Here is a 19,083-nt window from a genome sequence, read left to right as displayed (position 1 = left end):
TATTAAGTTATTAAGAATTAACCAGATTTATTGCATCTAGGTAAGTATTTTCTTAAATCATTCTAGAAGGCTATGTATTGTTGTTATTATATCAGTACTTAAGATGTTTTGGGAACACTTAAAGTTCTCTTTAAATTTGATCTTTATATGGTTTTGAGTAGATAATATGGTACAAAGTTCAGAAACTATGAAAAGATACACAGTGCAACTCTCACCCCCCAGCTACCCAGTTCTTCCTAACTGGAAGTGACCAATATTACTGGGGAAGTACTCCTTTGAAATTGTCTTCCGAATTTTTGAATACCTGAAATTGGAATGTGTCTGACAAATGATGGCAGACTTTATTTTTTTAGAGTCAATTCATTTGTAGTCTGGCAAATAAAGGGGCCACCAGTCTGCGTAATTTTTTAAAAATCAAAAGCAAGGGGGTGTCTGTAAGGTAGTGAGACTTGTGTAACTTATAAATTGGCTTAAAGTCAGTGGTCAGAGTTGCAGTGCTAGTAGCATTATAGAATAAAGTTTGTAGCTGGATTGAGATAATTGACAGACTACACATTTAAAATACGTGATTTGCTAAAATTGGACATACACACCTGTAAAACCATCACCCCATCAAGATAGTGAACATATCCACCACCCCCAGAAGCTTCTTCATGCCCTTTTGTAGTCCCATCACTGTCTTGCCTCTTTCCATTGTCCCTAGGCAACCAATGATCTGCTTTTTGTCACCATAAATTAACTATGCACCTGGTGATGGACATTTGAGTTTCCAGTTTGGGGCTATTACACATAACGCTGCTATGAGCATTTGTGTACAAGTATTTTTGTGGACATTCGCTTTCATTTTTCTTGAGTAAGTATGTAGGAGTGAAATGGATGGGTTGTAAGATTTTGCCAAACTGTTTCATAAGGTGGTTGTACTGTTTGACATCCTTACCAGCAATGTGGATATTTTTGTTGCACAACATCCTTGCCAACACTTCATATGGCCATTCTTTTGGAATCTCATTGTATTTCCCCCCGCCCCTTGCCGACTGTGAAAAGGAAGGAATTTTACTTTTTTTTTTTTTTGAGCAGTTTTAGGTTTACAGAAAAATTGACCATAAAGTACGGAGTTCCCATTTACCTCCTCACCCCTCCCAATTTTCCCTATTATTAACATTTTGCATTAGTGTGATATTGATACATTTGTTACATTTGATGAGCCTGTATCGATGTATTCTTTTTTAAAAAATATTTATTTATTTGTTTGTTTATATTTGGCTGTGCCGGGTCTTAGTTGCAACATATGCGGGATCTTTAGTTGCGGCATGCGGGTTCTAGTTCCCTGACCAGGGATCGAACCCGGGCCCCCTGCATTGTGGAGTCTTAACCACTGGACCACCTGGGAAGTCCCGATACATTCTTATTCATTGAAGTCCATAGTTTACATTGGGGTTCACTCTTTGTGTTATTTATTGAATGAGTCCTGACAAATTTATAATGACATATATCTACTATTATTATAATACCCTACAGAATCTTCTGTGGCCTAAAAATCTTCTGTGGTCCACCTATTCATCCCTTCCTCCCTCCCTCCCTGGCTGCCACTGGCAGCCACAGATCTTTTTACTGTCTCCATAGTTTTGCCTTATCCAGAATGTCATATGGTTGGAGTCATACAGTATATAGCCCTCTCAGATTGGCTTTTTTTCAGTTATAATATTGCATTTAAGGTTCCTCCATGTCTTTTTCATGGCTTGAGAGCTCATTTCTTTTAGCACGGAATATTCTATTGCTTGAATGTGTCACAGTTTATTTATCCACTGACTTAAAAAAAAAAAGATCACTCTCGTTACTGTATGAGGGTTTGGAGTGAAAACAGGCTGGTTAGGTGGCAAGGTATTGCAGTAACCCACACAAGAGATGATCATGCCTTGGAATGGAATGGTAGTGGTGGAGATATATATTTAAGGAAAAGCTAACAGGATTTGCTGACAGGTTGGAATGTAGAATGAAAAAAATGAAAGGAATCAGGGCTATCCCCAAATTTTTGTCTTGAACAGCTGGAAAAATAGAGACGCTTTTTTGATGAGATAGTGAAGACTGGGGAGGAACAGTAATGTTTACATTTTCCCAACTTTGTTTGTTTAAAATTTTTTCTTTAGAAATTTTCAAAAGTTGCAGAAATGGTTGTAAAGAAGTTTCTTTTCTAATCATTTGAGACTAAGTTGCCAGCATGAGGCTCCATCACTCCAGAAGACTTTAGTTTGTAATTGCTATCAGCAAGGGCATTTTCTTACATATCTGGAATACAGCCATCAAAATCATGAAGTTATCATTGATAGAATAGTATCATCTAATCCACAGAACCCATTCAGGTTTTGCCAGTGGTCTCAGTAATGTCCTTTTTAGCAACACAATTCAATCTAGGATCATATTTTGTATTTAGTGTTTTTCTGTCTGGAACAATTCTTCCATGTTTCCTTGACTTTCATGATCTTGATAGTTTTGAAATTTATAGAGTAGTTGACTCTTAAAATATTCCTCAGTTGAGGTTTGTCTGATGCTTCCCCTATGATTCAATTTAGGTTATATATTTTTGGCAGGAACATCACAGAGGTGATGTGATAGTCTTCTCAATGCATCCCATCAGGTGTAAATGATTTTAATTTGCCCATTACTGGTGATGTTAATTGATCACTTAACTAAGCTTTCTGCCAGATTTCTACTAAAAAAAGGTACTTTTTTCCTTTATAATTAATAAACATTGGGGGGAAAGATATTTTGAGACTAAGTATCTCATTCCTCATCACTTCACCCACTAGTTTTAGCATTTATTGATTTTTCTTGGCTGAATTATTACTACTGATGACTGCCAAATAATGATCTTATAATTTTATTATTACAATTTATAAGTCTACATTCAATAACCCATGCTTTGAATGTCAGAATAAAGGAAAGTCTTCTTCCTCTTCTCCCATTTATTGATTCATTTTTTAATGATGTGTATGTGGACTCATGGATTCCTTTTTTGTTCAATAGGTTGTAATCGATCATTATTTATTTTGAAACCCAAATTGTCCCATATTTGGCTAGTGGGAGCCCATTCAAGGCCGTTCCTGTGTCCTTTTGACATGTCCCATGATTCTTTGCATACTTTCTTCCTGGCACAGTAAGATGTTCTGGGCTTCCTTTGCAGTTACCTGATTCATACATGGAAATAACCCGTATTTTCAAGGATCCTTCATTCCTCTTAGTGGAGATTGGTATTTAGAAACCAACATTTAGCAGGTGTACTCATTGTGAGTAGGATGTCACTGCTTCCAGGTCTCCATAGACAAAGCTTTAAAACATATATGGGGGGCTTCCCTGGTGGCGCAGTGGTTGAGAACCTGCTTGCCAATACAGGGGACACGGGTTCGAGCCCTGGTCGGGGAAGATCCCACATGCCGCGGAGCAACTGGGCCCGTGAGCCACAACTACTGAGCCTGCGCGTCTGGAGCCTGTGCTCAGCAACAAGAGAGGCCTCGATAGTGAGGCCCGTGCACCGCAATGAAGAGCAGCCCCCGCACGCTGCAACTAGAGAAAGCCCTCGCACAGAAACGAAGACCCAACACAGCCAAAAATAAATAAATAAATTTATATTAAAAAACAAAAAAACATATATAGGTACAAATGTGTGTGTTTGTGTACATCTATATGTTTTTTTACATATTTCAAAACTGTGACTTATGATGATACCTTCAATCCCAATTCCACACCACAGGATTCATTCTTGCCTTACCCCTTTCCATATTTGCAAGACCCCCAAAGACATTAGATGGAGCAATTGTTGGGTGGGCGGAGGCAGGTGTAATAGCAGCCCAGCATGGTGCTATAATTTTTCCTCTCACCACTTCTTTGCCTGTGTTTTACATGTTGTATTTCCGCTTAGTTCTATATACTTAAAAATTTGTTGAGACTTTCTCTTTTAGCTGCAGATTATTCTTTAAGTATGTTGTTTCACTTCCAAATGTTTGAAGATTTTCTTGTTGTTTTTCTGTTATTACTTTCTGGATTGCTTCCACTGTGGTCAGAGAACATAGTTTATATGATTTTAATTCTTTTAAATATGTTGAAATTTATTTTGTGGCCCAGGATATGGCCCAGGTCTACCTTGGTGAATGTTCCGTGGGTGCTTGAAAAGAATGTGTAATCTGCCATTAATGGGTGGAATGGTGTGTGTGTGTGTGTGTGTGTGTGTGTGCACTCACACATGTATGTGTGAATTAGCTTAATACAATCATATGTTTTTTAAGGCGCTTAAGAGAAGAAAAAAGAAAACATTTTAATAATCCTCAAACCTACTCTCATATTTCTTTCTAGTGTGCTTCATTTTGTCTGTTGGATTTGAGTTACCTCATCTGATGTCACTTCTCAGTCTGAAGAACTCACCTTAGTATTTCTTTCCTTTTTTTTAATTTATTGCCTTTTTTTTTTTTTTTTGGCTGCATCAGATCTTAGTTGCAGTATACGGGGTCTTCATTGAGGTGTGTGGGATCTTTCGTTGTGGCGTGGGCTCTTCGTTGTGGCACGCGGGCTTGTCTGTAGTTGTGGCGGGCAGATTTTCTCTCTCTAGTGGTGCTTGAGCTCCAGAGCACGTGGGCTCTGTAGCTTGTAGCATGCGGGCTCTCTTGTTGAGGTGTGCGAACTCAGTAGTTGTGGCGCGTGGGCTTAGTTGCCCTGCAGTATGTGGGATCTTAGTTCCCCAACCAGGGATGAAACCTGCGTCCCCTGCATTGGAAGGTGGATTCTTTACCACTGGACCACCAGGGAAGTCCCCCCTTATTCTTATAAAGCGGTTCTTGCAGTTAATTCTCTCAGTTTTTGTTTGTCTAGGAATGTCTTTATTTCACCTTCCATTTTGAAGCATAGTCTTGCTGAATATATGATTCTTGGTTGATATTTGTGTTCTTGTTTTATTTTTGTTGTTACTCATGCCATTCCACCTTTTTCTGACTCAGTTATTTATGACAGAAGTTAGTAGTTGTATTTTTCCTCTCTAGCAAAATGAGTTATTTTCTTTCAGCTTTTAAGATGTTCTTTATGTTTGGCTTTCTGTAGTTTAATTACAATGTGTGTCTAGGTGTGAATCTTTTTTTTAAGATTTTTCAAATGACTTTAAAAAATTTTAGGTGTTGATTTCTTGATATTTATTGTGTTTAGAGTTTATTGAGCTTCTCGGATCTGTAGATTCCTGTTTTTCAAGAAATTTGGGAACTTTTCAGCCATTGCTTCTTCAGATATTTTTTTCTGTCCACTTTTTTCTTCTTCTTTCCTTGTGGGACGTGCATTAAAATGTGTTCGTCTGCTTAATGTCTCACAGGTCTCTGAGACTTTGTTAATTTTCCTTCAGTCTTTTTTCTCTCTGTTCTTCAGATTAAATGACTACTATTGATCTCTTTGTGGAGTTTAATTCTTTCTTCTGCCATCTCAGATTTGCTGTTGAGTCCATCTGATACACTTTACGTTTGGATATGGTATTTTTCACCTCTAGAATTTCCATTTCAGTTCTTTTTTTATAGTTTCTATTTATTGATGTTTCTTATTTATGGAATAATTTTCACCAGATTTTCCTTTAATTCTTTTACATATATTTATAATAGCTGCCTTGAAGTCTTTGCTAATTCCAACATTTTAGCCTACCCAGGGTCCATTTCTACTGATAGCTTTTTTTTAATATATATATATTAAGTATGGGTCCCACTTTTTCTTTGCTTGCTTCACTTCTTTTTTTTTTTTTGAGAACTAGACATATTAGATAATACATTGTAGGATCTCTGGATTGGGATTTTTTTTTTTTTAAACCAACTTGCTTCTACTTAATCCATGGAATACATTGTTCCCCATTCTTGTTTGGCTGTTATTGTATTTGCTTAGTTATTTTTGTTTGTTTTTCTGTTTGTATTTTAATTAATTTATTTATTTATTTTTGACTGTGTTGGGTCTTCGTTTCTGTGCGTGGGCTTTCTCTAGTTGCAGCGAGCGGGGGCCACTCTTCATCGTGGTGCGCGGGCCTCTCACTGTCGCGGCCTCTCTTGTCATGGAGCACAAGCTCCAGACAGGCAGGCTCAGTAGTTGTGGCTCACGGGCCTAGTTGCTTCGCGGCATGTGGGATCTTCCCAGACCAGGGCTCTAACCCATGTCCCCTGCATTGGCAGGCAGATTCTCAACCACTGCACCACCAGGGAAGCCCTCTGTTTGTATTTTTAAAGCCAGACTTCCTAAGGGTTGCCCTGTGACTGCATAACTTAGTGGTCAGTCAGTGATAGAACAGAGGTTACACTCAAATACTTCAAGCCTGTAAGGCTTCAGCCATCTTCTGGTGGATGTGTGTGAATTGGAGAGTGCAAATTTAAGGCAATAGCCAAGTGGACCTTACTTTTTACTTTGCACCTGGCCCTCTTGGGTTTCCTCTGTCTACATATGCCCATAGTTTCCTAGTCAGCCAGGGATTTGTACAGTTCATCCAGCACTTCTGTGGCTCTCTCATTTTCAAGATCTTCCCATTAAATTTTTGACTGGTCTGACTTTGCCCCCAGCTGGGACCCTTTCCTCCTCCTCCTAGCAGAGCTACTGGTTTTCCCTGTTCATTTTTACCCTGTTTTTTCCTTTTATTGACAGTGTCACTTAGCGTGACTTTTCATCTTTCACACCAAATCAAGTCAAGCCCTTTAGCAAGAGTTGCTGAATTTCAGGGCCAACTCTGCCCTGTTGAAAGTTCTTATGTAGGCCAAACTGGGCTAGTGTTGGGAATCTTCTGACTCCCACTGCTTTACCTGAAGTTCTGGTAGTTTTCCCTGAATAAATACTTCTCAATTTGTTGTTTATCTTTTGGCAGTTTCCAGATCCCTGAAATAGTTGTTTTGGGCAATTTGTCCAGTTTTATTCTTGTTTTTGGAGAAGAGGATTTGCTGACCTTTTTATTCCACATTAACTGGAAGTCCAAGCTCTTTTTATTTTGTCTTCAAAATATACCATGAATCCTTTTTTTTTTTCTCCATCTTCCCTGCTGCCATATTATCCTAAACACTTTAATATACCATCGTCTCCTTCTGGACCTTAAGTAACCTTATAACTGTTTTTGCTGCTTCTGTTTCTCTTACAGTTCATTCTTTAAATAATTTGTTGAGTTTGGGAATGCTTTAGATTTACAGGAAACTTTTAGATAGTTCAGAGGGTTCTTGTATTCTGCACCCAGTTTCCATATTGTTAACATCTTACGTTATTATGATACATTTGTCACAAGTAAGGAATCAATATTGATATATCATTATTAATCTCATATTTTATTCAGATTTTGTTGTCCTTTCTCCATTCCAGGATCCCATCTAGGATGCCAGATTACATTTGGTTTTTATAATGCCTTAATTCCTCTGGGTTGTGGTAGTTTCTCAAACATTCCTTGTTTTTAATGACCTTGACAGATTTGAAGAATATTGACTAGATATTTCATAGACTGTCTCTCAAATTTCATTTTGACTGATATTTTCTCATATTACTTTGTTTATGAGTTCTTGGAGGAAGGCCACAAAGGTAAAGTGCCATTTTCATCATATTTGATACCATCATATTAAAGGTTGAATATAAACTTGATTTATCACTGTGATGTTGACCTTGGTCACCTGGCTGAGGTAGTACCTGTTATATATCTGCACTTAAAGTCATTCCTCCCCTCTTTTGCAAATGAAAGCACACTGTAAGCATTCTTTTTTGTTTGCTTTTTTGCTCAACATATGTTTTTAAATTCAAGCATTGTTTGCTCAATATGAATAAATATCCATGTTTTGTTACATGTATCTGTAGTAATGCAAATGAACCAACTAAATAACATTCAGTTCCTGAATTTATAGTGTATCCATTCTATGAGTGATACACATTTTGGCTGTTACATTTATTCAGCAGCCAATGTGATATTTATTTATTTTTAATATTTATTTATATTTATTTGGCTGCACGGGGTCTTTAGTTGTGGCACGTGGGATATTTTGTTGCTACATGCGAGATCTTCGTTGCGACATGTGGGATCTTTAGTTGTGGCATGTGGGATGTAGTTCCCTGACCAGGGATCGAACCTGGGCCCCCTGCATTGGGAGCATGGAGTCTTAACCACTGGACCACCAGGGAGGTCCCCCAATGTGATATTTAAAAACAAAACAAAAACAAATGCAACCAAACAAACAAAAAACCCCAAATCAAATCATATCTTATCTTTGCTTAAAACCACTAACTGACTTTCTACTGTATTATATATCATAGTCAAACTCCTTTATGAACTTTCTTGGTAGTGGCTATAGCTTACATTTTCATTTTATTTCTTGCCACTCCCCCTTTGCTTTGTAAAGTACTGACCACACAGTCCTTCCTACAGTTCGTGGAGCATGCTAAGCTTTTTGGGCATTTGTGTGTGCTATTCTTTAGCCTTGAGAGTTTTCCCACTGACTCTTCTTCAGACTGATACCTTCTCAGTTTTTAGAGCGCTTACCTATTTACTCATTCACTGAGTTTGTTTTCTTCATTGCCACTTTGTATTCACTTGTATGTCTTCCTCATTAAAGTGTAAGCCCCAAGAGTACAGGGACTTTGTTTACTACAGTATATGTGGCACATAGTGAGTGGACGCTTAATAATTTTTTTTTTTTAAGACATGAGTGAATGGTATTCCTCAAAGCATACGAAATGGAGGTATTTACAATGTTAGTAGATCATTTAAAATACAAAATAAAACCCTACATTTTAAAAGTAAATGGTTGCGGGACTTCCCTGGTGGTGCAGTGGTTAAGAATCTGCCTGCCAATGCAGGGGACACAGGTTTGAGCCTTGGTCCAGGAAGATCCCATATGCCGAGGAGCAACTAAGCCCATGCGCCACAACTACTGAGCCCGTGTGCCACAACTACTGAAGCCTGCGCGCCTGGAGCCCATGCTCCGCAACAAGAGAAGCTACCACAATGAGAAGCCCACGCACTCCAATAAAGAGTATCTCTCGCTCGCCACAACTAGAGAAAGCCTGCACGCAGCAACAAAGATCCAATACAGCCAAAAAAAAAAGGTTGCATTTGAAGGAAAGCACAGTGCAGGATCATTAAGTTTAGATTTGAGTCTTGTTGGGATTTTGCAAGAAGTAAGTGTTTTGGGGTGTTTCTTTGGTATTTTTAAAATTGTAGTAAAATAAAAATAACCTAAAATTTACTGTCTTCACTATTTTTTTAAGTGTACAGTGCAGTGGCATTAAATATATTAGCATTGTTGTACAACCATCACCACCATCCTTTTCTAGAACTCTTTTTGTCTTGCAAAACTGAAACTCAAGACCCATTAAACAAAAACTCCTCCTTTTCTTCTGACCCCAGCCCCTGACAACCACCTTTCTACTTTAAGTCTGTATGAATTTGATTAGGTACCTCAAATAAGTAGAATCATACAGTATTTGTATTTTTGTTGGCTGGCTTATTTCACTTAGTAAAATGTCCTTAAAGTTTATCCATGTTGTATCATATGTCAAAATCTACTTCCTTTTTAAGGCTGAGTAATACTTCATTGTATACATATACACCATGTTTTGTTTATCCATTCATCTGTCAGTGAGCGCTTGGGTTGCTTTAACATTTTGGCTATTGTAAATAATGCTCCTATGAAATTGGAAGTACAAAAACCTGTTTGAGTCCCTGCTTTCAATTCTTTTGGGTATATACCCAGAAGTGGAATTGCTGGATCATATGGTAACTTAGTTTTTAATTTTTTGAGGAACCACCATACTGTTTTCCATAGTGACTGCACCATTTTACATTCCCACCAACCGTACACAAGAGTTCCAATTTCTCCACATCTCTGCCAACATTTATTATTTTCTTTTTTCTTGATAGTAACCATTGTAAGGGGTGTGAGATGGTATTTCATTGTGGTTTTGATTTGCATTAGTTTCCCTAATGATTAGTGATATCGAGCATCTTTTCATATTCTTATTGGCCATTTGTATATCTTCTTTGAAGAAATGTCTATTCAAGTCCTTTGCCCACTTTTTAATCATGTTATTTGTTTTTTTGTTGTTGAATTGTAAGAGTTCTTTATATATTTGGACGTTAACCTCTTATCAGATAAATGGTTTGCAAATATTTTCTCACATTCCATGTATTACCTTTTCACCCAGCTGATTGTGTCCTTTGAGGCACAGAAGTTTAAAATTTTTTAAACAGTTATATTGAGGTGTAATTGATAAAAAAATATAACTGCACATATTTAATGTGTACAATTTTATGAGTTTGGACATATATGAACACCCATGATACCATCACCACTATCAGAGTAATAGACATATCCAATACCTCCCCCAAATTCCTTGTGTCCCCCTCACCCCCTTTTCTTTGGTGGTGGTAAGAGCACTTAACATATTTACCTTTATAACAAAATTTTAAGTGCACAGTACCATATTAATAACTTCAGGTGTTGTACAGCAAATCTCTAGAACTTAATCATCAGAATAACTGAAACTTTATGTACATTGAATAACAATGCCCCATTTTCACCACCTGCTGGTCCCCCAACCCCACAACTATTTTATTCTTTGCTTCTATGAATTTGACTATTTTAGATACCTCATATAAATGGAATCGTGCATTATTTGTTTTTCTATGACTGGATTGTTTCACTTAACATTGTGTCCTCCAGGTTCATCCATGAGATGTTTTAAATTTTGATGAACTTCAGTTTATCTGTTTTTTCTTTTGTTGACTGTGCTTTTGGTGTCACATCCAAGACATTGTTGCAAAAATGAAGCTTTCCCTCTATATTTTCTTTTAAGAGTTTTATAGTTTTAGCTCTTACATTTAGGTTTATGATCCATTTTAAGGTAACTTTTGTATTTGGTGTAAAGTAAGGCTACTTTTTTTTTTTTTTGCATGTGAATGTCTAGTTTTCCCATCGCCAAATGTTTTAAAAACTGTTCTTTCCCTGTTACATAGTCTTGGCACCCTTGTCAAAAGTTATTTAACCAAATATACAAGGGTTTAATTCTGGACTCTATTCCATTGGTCTTTATGCCAGCACCACGTGTTGTTTTAATTACTGTAACTTGGTAGTGCGTTTTGAAATCAGGAAGTGTGAGTCCTCCTATTTTGTTCTTTTTCAGGATTGTTTTGGTTATTTGGCATCCTTTGAGATTCCTTATGAACTTTTGGATGGGTTTTTCTATTTCCGCAAAAAAAAAATCATTGGGATTTTGATAAGGATTGCATTGAATATGTAGATCACTTTGGATAGTATTGACATCTTAGTATTAAGTTTTCTCATCCATGAACATGGGATGTGTTTCCATTTATTTATGTCTTTTTTTTTTTTTTTTTTGGCGGTACGTGGGCCTCTCACTGTTGTGGCCTCTCCCGTTGTGGAGCACAGGCTCCGGACGCGCAGCCTCTGGACGCGTAGGCTCAGCGGCCATGGCTCACAGGCCTAGCTGCTCCGCGGCATGTAGGATCTTCCTGGACCGGGGCATGAACCCGTGTCCCCTGCATCGGCAGGCGGACTCTCAACCACTGTGCCACCAAGGAAGCCCTATTTATGTCTTTTTAATTTATTTCAGCAGCATTCGGTAGTTTTCGTTGTATAAGTCTTTCACTGCCTTGGTTAAGTTAATTTCTAAGTATTTTATTCTTTTTGATGCTGTTGTAAATGGAATTTTCTTAATTTCATTTTCAGATTGTTCATAGTGTATAGAAATGTAACTGATTTTTGTGGGTTGATCTTGTTTCCTGCAGTGTTGTTGAATTTACTAGCTCCAGCGCTCTGTGTGTATATGTGTGTGTGTGTGTGTGTGTGTGTGTGTGTGTGTGTGTGTGTGTACAGTCTTTAGGTATTTCTACATAAAAGATCATGTCACCTTCAAACAGAGATCATTTTACTTATTTCATTCCGATTTGGAAGCCTGTTTCTTTTCATGCCTAATTGCTCTTACTACAACTTCCAATGCTATGTTGAATAAACGTGGCAAAGTGGGCATCTGTGTCTTGTTCCTAATCTGAACCAGGAAAAGCTAAGGGGAAATGCTTTCAGTCTTTCACAATTGAGTATGATGTTGGGTATAGGTTTTTCTTATATGATCTTTATTATGTTTAGGAAGTTTCCTTCTGTTGCTAGTTTGTTGAGTGTTTTTATCATGAAAGAGTATTGAATTTTGTTAAATGCTTTTTCTGCATCAGTTGAGATGATTGTGTATTTTTCCCCCTTGCTTCCACTGATATGATATATTACATTGACTTCTCATGTGTTGAACCATCCTGCCTTTTAATAATCCATCCCGCTTGGTTGTGATGAATACTCCTTTTAATATGTTGCTTAGTTTGGTTTCCTAGTACTTTGTTGAGGATTTTTGCATCAGTATTCATCAGAGATAATTGGTCTATAGTTTTCCTGTAATGACTTTGTCTGGTTTTGGTATCAGGGTAATATTGGCCTCATCCAGTGAGTTAGGAAGTGTTCCTTCCATCTGGATCTGGGCTTTTCTTGTTTTTATACATTTATCTGTTTATTTTATTTTTGGCTACGTTGGGTCTTCATTGCTGTGCGTGGGCTTCCTCTAGTTGTGGCGAGTGGGGGCTGCTCTTCATTGCAGTGCATGGGCTTCTCATTGCGGTGGCTTCTCTTGTTGCGGAGCACAGGCTCTCAGCATGCAGGCTTCAGTAGTTGCAGCACATGAACTCAGTAGTTGTGGCTCGCAGGCTCTAGAGCACAGGCTCTAGCGCGCAGGCTCAGTAGTTGTGGCGCATGGGCTTAGTTGCTCCACGGCATGTGGGATCTTCCCGGACCAGGGCTCAAACCTGTGTCCCCTGCATTGGCAGGCAGATTCTTAACCACTGTGCCACCAGGGAAGTCCCTGGGCTTCTCTTGTTTGGAGGGTTTTTTGGTTTTTTTGGGCAATGCCACATGGCATGTGGGATCTTAGTTCCCCAACCAAGGATCAAACCCTTGCACCCCCTGCAGTGCAAGCATGGAGTCCTAACCACTGGACTGCCAGGGAATTCCCTGATCCTTTTTATTTCTGTAATGTTCCCTCTTTCATTTTTGGTTCTAGTTATTCGAATCTTTTCTTTTTTCTTAGTCTAGCTAAAGGTTTGTCCATTTTGTTGATCTTTTCGGAGAATCAACTCTTGGTTTTATTGATTTTTCTCTGTTGTTTATCTCTTCTCTCTTTTGCTTCTCTCTGCTCTGATCTTTATTATTTCTTTCCTTATGCTAGCTTTAGGTTTAGCTTGTTCTTTTTCTAGTTCCTCAGGATGTAGAGTTAGGTCGTTGATTTGAAATCTTTTTTATTTTTTTAAAAATTTATTTAATTTTTGGCTGTGTTGGGTCTTTGTTGCTCGGTGAGCGGGGGCTCCTCTTCGTTGCAGTCTACGGGCTTCTCACTGCGGTGGCTTCTCTTGTTGCGGAGCACGGGCTCTAGGTGCATGGGCTTCAGTCAGCATGCAGGCTCAGTAGTTGTGGCTCGTGGGCTCTAGAGCACAGGCTCAGTAGTTTTGGTGCACGGGCTTAGTTGCTCCGTGGCATGTAGGATCTTCCCGGACCAGGGATGGAACCCATGTCCCCTGCATTGGCAGGTGGATTCTTAACCACTGCGCCACCAGGGAATTCTCTTGAAATCTTTTTTTTTTAATGTGTGTGTTTACAGCTATAAATTTCTCCCTTAGCATTGCTTTTACTGCATCCCAAAAGTGTTGTGTTTTTATTTTCACTTTTTTCTGGATATTTTCTAATTTACCTTATGATTTCTCCTTTGACTTCTTTGGCTGATTAAGAGTTTGCTGTTTAATTTCTACATATTTGTGACTTTTCCAGTTTTCCTTTTGCTATTGATTTCTAGTTTCATTCATTGTGCTTGGAAAAATTATTTTGAGTTCAATCTTACTAAATTTTTAAGACTTTTTTGTGGCCTAACATATGATCTATCCTAGAGAATATTCCATGTGGAGTTGAGAAGAATATATATTCTGTTTTGGGGGTGGAGTGTTCTGTATATATCTGTTAGGTCTAATTGCTCTCAGTGTTGTTTAAGTCTTCTGTTTGCTTATTGATCTGTGTGGTTGTTCTATCCATTATTGAAAGTGGGGTATTGAGTGAACTGTTGTTATTGTTTAAGTATGTCTATTTTTTTCTTCAATTCTATCAGTTTGCTTTATATATTTTGGAGCTCTGAGGTTTATCATTGTTATATTTTTTTCATCAATTGACCCTTTTGTTAGTGTTTAGTGTTCTTTTTTGTCTCTTGTAACAATTTTTTTTTTTTTTTTTTTCTGTGATACGCAGGCCTCTCACTGTTGTGGCCTCTCCCGTTGAGGAGCACAGGCTCCGGACGTGCAGGCTCAGCGGCCATGGCTCACGGGCCCAGCTGCTGCGCCGCATGTAGAATCTTCCCAGACCGGGGCATGAACCCGTGTCCCCTGCATCGGCAGGTGGACTCTCAACCACTGTGCCACCAGGGAAGCCCTCTTGTAACAATTTTTGACTTACAGTCTATTCTGTTTGATACTAGTATAGCCACTCTGGTTTTCTTCTGTTTCTATTTGCATGGAATATCTTTTTCTGTCCTTTCACATTAAACCTATTGTGTAGTTAGATCTAAAGTGAGTCTCTTGTAGACAGCATACAGGAGCATCATGCTTTTTAAATTCATTCTGCCAATCTGTGCCTGTTGATTGGAATGCTTAATTACTTTACACGTAAAGTAATTACTGATAGAGAAGGCATTTTATGTGGTTTTTTTGTATTTTTTTGTCCCTCATTTCCTCCATCTCTGCCTGTCTTTGTGTTTAGTTGATTTTTCTGTAGTGACGCAGTTTGATTTTTCTCACCTTTTTTTTTAATCTATATTCTGTTCTGTTGGGGGTGTGTGTGTGTGTGTGTGTGTGTGTGTGTGTGTGTGTGTGTGTGTGGTTACCATGAGGTTACATATAACATCCTAAAGTTATAACAGTTTGTTTTGAATTGAAATCAACTTAACTTCAATCACATACGAAAACTATTTCTCTATAGCTCTGTTCATCCCTGTTTATTGTTAGTGTCACAAATTACATTTTTATGCATTGTGTTCCCATTAACGTAGATTTAAAATTCTTTTTGTGCATTTGTCTTTTATATCCTGTAGAAAATAAAAAGTGAAGTTACAGTATTGCAGTAATGCCGGTTTTTATATTTGCCCATGTATTTACCTTTACGGGAGGTCTTTATCTTCATATATCTTAGAGTTACTGTCTGGTGTTTCTTCATTTGAACATGAAGAAATTCCATAGCATTTCTTGTAGGGCAGTACTAATAGTAATGAACTTCTTTAGCTCTTGGTAGATACAGAATTCTTCTTTGGCATTTTTTTTCTTTTAGCACTTTTAATGTATTATCCCACAGCCTTGTGGCCTCCACAGTTTCTACTGATAATCTTTTTGAGGATCTACATAATGAGTGAATATTCTCTAGCTGCTTTCAAGATTCTCTAGCTGCTTTCAAGATTCTGTCTCTTTCAGCAGTTTGATTATATTGTGTCTTGCTGTAGATCTGCCTGGGTTTGTCCTACTTGGAATTTATTGAACTCCTTGGATTTGTAAATTCATGTCTTCTGTCATATTTGGCAAGTTTTTGGCCATTACTTCTTCAGGTAATCTCTCTGCCCCTTTCACTCTCTCTTCTTCTCAGATTCTTATAATGTTTATATTGATATATTGGTCTGCTTGATGGTGTCCCATAAGTTCCTTAGGCTCTGTTCACTTTTCTTTATTATATTTTTCTATTCTTCAGCCTTGATAATTTCAAATGCTCTATATTTAATTTTGCTGATTTGTCTTTTTACTCAAGTCTACTGTTGAACCCCTTTATTTTATTCTTCAGCTCTGGAATTTCTGTTTGGTTCCCTTTTGTAATTTCTTTTTGTTGATAATGTAATTTTGTTTATATATTGTTTTCCTTGTTTCTTTTTCTCTTTGTGTTTTCTTTTAGCTTTTTTTTTGCAATATATGGGCCCCTCACCGCTGCAGCCCCTCCCGCCGCGGAGCACAGGCCCAGTGGCCACGGCCCACGGGCCCAGCCGCTCCGCAGCATGCAGGATCCTCCCAGACCGGGGCACGAACCCGCGTCCCCCGCATTGGCAGGTGGACTCCCAACCACTGGGCCACCAGGGAAGCCCTCTTTTAGCTTTTTAAACATATTTAGGACAGTTGTTTTAAAGTCTTTATCCAGTAAGTTCATTAACTATGCTTCTCTAGAGCTGGTTCTGCCACTTATTTTTCTTCCTTTGAATGGGCCATGTTCTCTTTTTTTTTGTATGCTTTGTCATTTTTTGTTGAAAATTAATCATTTGAAAAAACGATCACTTCTCCCTGCCTTTGCAGACTTGTTCTGTGTCTGTCAGACCAGTCTTTCACTAATAAGCCGAGTGTGCTTGGGGCTTAGGATCAGCCCAGTGTGAAGGCTTTTTGTCTTCTCAGGCCTTTTCTGGGCATACCTTTTGCTAAATCTCCATGTGACTTCTTCAGTTCCCCCATATCCACAACTGCTTTTTTTTTTTTTTAATGCTGATCCTAGTCTCTCTACCATTAACCTCCGTTGGAGGTTAATGGGGGTCCCACTGTCTGCATCTTGTACCCCAAACTCTGACCTTTCTGCTATATCTGACACTCCTTTTTTAAAAAGAATTTATTTATTTTGGCCACACCACATATGCGGTCTTAGTTCCCTGACCAGGGATTGAACCTGTGCCCCCTGCAGTGGAAGTGCAGACTCTTAACCACTGGACTGCCAAGGAAGTCCCCACAACTGCTTTTAAAGGTCTTAAATTTCCAAAGAATCTTCCCCTTGAATCTTCTCCTCAGAGCCCTAGATGATCTGTTGTATGTATCATAATCTCTTGTTTCAAGCATTTGCAGGTCTGTAGGCCCCCTGCAGTTTACCCACATAGTACTGGTGTCTTTTCCATCTGAGTTCTGAGTTAGGTACAACAGAGAGCAGTCAGTCCTTCAGGCAGCTCCCAGCAGCTTAGAACACTGCAAACAAATTTGCTTTGTTCCCTCTAGTTTGGGGGAGGGATTTGGGAACCAGGCTGTTTGCTCCTGACCAAGACTGTGTAGGGAGGGGGTGGAGCAAGGTCAAATAAAAATGCCACAAAATTTGTTTCTATTTTGAATGTAGCTTTTACTTGATTAGATATTTACTTGGTTGTTGTAGTCGTTTAACTGTTTTCCAGAGCTCCTATTTCACCAGCTTCCGGCTGATTTTAAATGTTCTGTGGGGGAATAAGGGCTTGGAGCTTCATAGTCCATCATGTTGCTGATGTCACTCCTGAGTATCTTATTTCCTTATATTGCCTAGTAATAGTCTACTGTATAGATAGATCACATTTTTCTTATCAGTTCCTCAGGTGATGGACATTTGGGTTGGTTCCACTTTTTACTCCTGTAAATAATGCTGCAGTGAATCCATTCAGTTTTGACGGAAAGACACTATGCATCAAAAATGTCCTCTCCATTTTATGAAACTTAAGTAATAACATATTAAATAGAAGTGTAAATATTTTAAATATACTTTAAAGATTTAAAGTATGTAAGTATATATGTATAGGCAGAATGGCATTTGTATTGTTAGAATGGCATCACTTTATAGCTCATACATCTCTGTTTAGTTAGTATTTTATTTTTGTCTGGAAATATCAATCAACATTTACATAGATATAAAAAGTTAATTTTTTTCTCTTTGTCAATTATCTATTCTGCATAAGAAGTTTCCTCAAAACTCAGGGGTTTAAAACAGCAAGCATTTGTTCTCTCACAGTTTATGTGGAGCAGGAATCGCAGCACAGCTTATCTGGATACTTTTGGCTCTGGATTCCTTACAAGGCTGCAGTGAGTTTTTTGGCCATGCCATGCTGTAGTCATTTTAAGGCTCACCTGGCGTGTGACCTGCTTCCTCATTCAGTTGGCTGTTGGCAGGCTTAAGTCCCTGTTGGATGTTGGGCGAGATGTTGTTTCTTTGCCATGTGAGCCTTTCCATAGGGCAGCTTACAGATTGTTGTCTGGCTTTCTTCAGAGGGTGCTACTGAGAGAGAGCAAGATAGAAGTCAGTCTTCTTGTAACCTAATTTCAGAGATGACATCTCATTTTTTTCCCTGTTCTTTTTGTTGAAAAGAGAGTCACTAGGTCCAGTTGTGCTTAGCAGGAGGACATTACACAAGAACATGAATATAAGTTTTCAGCATGCCACCTTGTTGAAGTGAATGCTTATAATTGAGGTTTTGGACAGTGAGGAACGCTGTGATATAAAGGCTTTTCCCTAGTCTAAGCCTAAATGATTTTAGATAAAGACCTTAGATAGGCTGTGAGTGACATGAAATGTGGTCAGTGTAAATTATTTTGTTTGGAAGGTTTCAGAAGATTATAGAGTGTTAATGATATTTCAATATAAATTATAGTTTTCATTTTTAGCATATATTTTGGTGGGTTTAGTGCTTTAGAAAGTTGTTTGAATTATTGAGTTTCAGAAATAGGTTACTTTGTTTTAAGTGTATTTTGATTAGATCCTGGAATGAGAATGATTCCAGGACAAAGGATGTATTTTGGAAAATAAAGCCACATACAATCAAAATTTTAATAAACTTTTTTACATGATACATAGAATATAGGTCATCTTTGCTTCGACTGAATCTTAATAGGCTGAAATGTCATGAGATGCTCTCAATTTACTGTCAGCTTCTCGTACACCACTTTCATAGATCTCATTTAACTTGTAAGTTATTCATGTCAGGACAGTCTTCTAATCATTAGTTTCCTATAAACGTGAAAATCATTAAAATCTTGTTAGAACAGTTTAACAAATTTAGGTTGAGTACCAGTTTTGACTGTCGTTTGTTAGTGAGGATAAAGAGTTACATAACATTTGGTTTGATCTCAGTGAATTCATGATCTGCTTGTGGATGAGGGTGTGCTTAATTATAATGAAGTGCACTTTAAATAATTAGTTGTAGTACAGTATGGCAAAATACTGTCACACAGTTGGGCTTTTCTTACCTATATTTTAGTGACATATCTCTGTTAAC

At 38.1% G+C, this 19,083-nt stretch overlaps 1 protein-coding gene and 1 non-coding gene across 2 annotated transcripts in view; one reads left to right on the top strand and one right to left on the bottom strand.

Annotated features, from left to right (window-relative positions):
* Positions 1 to 19,083, top strand: part of MAP3K2 (mitogen-activated protein kinase kinase kinase 2) — an 88,506-nt gene that overhangs the window by 20,861 nt on the left and 48,562 nt on the right. The gene's annotated exons all lie outside the window — the stretch shown is intronic.
* On the bottom strand, positions 8,076 to 8,148 carry TRNAW-CCA. Its single transcript has one exon. It is a non-coding gene; the product is annotated as a tRNA-Trp (tRNA).

Source organism: Monodon monoceros, unplaced genomic scaffold (assembly GCF_005190385.1).
Source record: "Monodon monoceros isolate NGI ecotype Baffin Bay Population unplaced genomic scaffold, NGI_Narwhal_1 Super_Scaffold_16, whole genome shotgun sequence".
NCBI lineage: Eukaryota > Metazoa > Chordata > Mammalia > Artiodactyla > Monodontidae > Monodon > Monodon monoceros.
This window is presented reverse-complemented; position numbering and strand designations above follow the sequence as displayed.